The 857-nt window shown below is 39.4% G+C and overlaps 1 non-coding gene across 1 annotated transcript; it reads right to left on the reverse strand.

Annotated features, from left to right (window-relative positions):
* Positions 1-396: 396 nt before the first annotated feature.
* On the reverse strand, positions 397-503 carry LOC121208656 (small nucleolar RNA R71). The gene has a single exon (XR_005903787.1). It is a non-coding gene; the product is annotated as a small nucleolar RNA R71 (small nucleolar RNA).
* Positions 504-857: the final 354 nt, after the last annotated feature.

Genomic DNA, 857 nt, shown 5'->3' on the forward strand with positions numbered 1-857 from the left:
AATCCTATCCTTATTGTTGATGATAGGGATAGAGCTCTAAGACAATATGACGTGCCAGTGTTTCATGATCTTAATCTAGGTATTAGGAGACACAAAATCGAGGAACAACAATTTGAGCTGAAGCCAGTCATGTTCCAGATGCTTCAAACAGTGGGCCAATTCAGTGAAATGCCTACCAAATATCCTCACCTTCACCTAAGACTGTTTATGGAAGTGTGCGATTCTCTCAAGCTAGTTGGACTAACCGAAGATGCACTACGATTAAAGTTGTTCCTATGTTCGTTAAGGGATAGAGCTCGAGCCTGGTTGAACTCATTGCCATCAAATTCCATTTCCATATTGCAAGAGTTTGCAGAAAGATTCACCATGAAGTATTTTCCACCTAGCAAGAATGCTAAGTTAAGGAACGAGATCACTACTTTCCAACAAATGGATGATGAGTCCTCGTATGAGGCATAAGAAAGGTAAAAAGAATTATTATGGAAGTGCCCGCATCAAGGAATCCCTCATTGCATCCAACTTGAGACATTCTATAATGGTCTCAATGCTCACACAATGATGGTAGTGGACGTTTCTGCTAATGGTGCTCTCCTTTCTAAGTCTTATAATGAGGCTTATAAAATCAATGAGAGAATTGATGGAAACAATTATCAATGGCCAACCAATCGAGCAGCGTCAAGAAGACAAGTCATTGGTTAACACCCCAAACCCGGCCTAGACGCTATGGCCGAATCTGATGTGTCACATTGAAGAGTTTTAGCGAAAACCGTGTTTTCATCGAAAACCCTTCTTAAAATAAAAGAAACCCTAATTAACTAAAAAAAACCTTTTAGTTACGAAAGCCTTGTTTAAAACAT

The sequence above is a fragment of the Gossypium hirsutum genome, chromosome A10, assembly GCF_007990345.1.
Source record: "Gossypium hirsutum isolate 1008001.06 chromosome A10, Gossypium_hirsutum_v2.1, whole genome shotgun sequence".
Taxonomy (NCBI): Eukaryota; Viridiplantae; Streptophyta; class Magnoliopsida; order Malvales; family Malvaceae; genus Gossypium; species Gossypium hirsutum.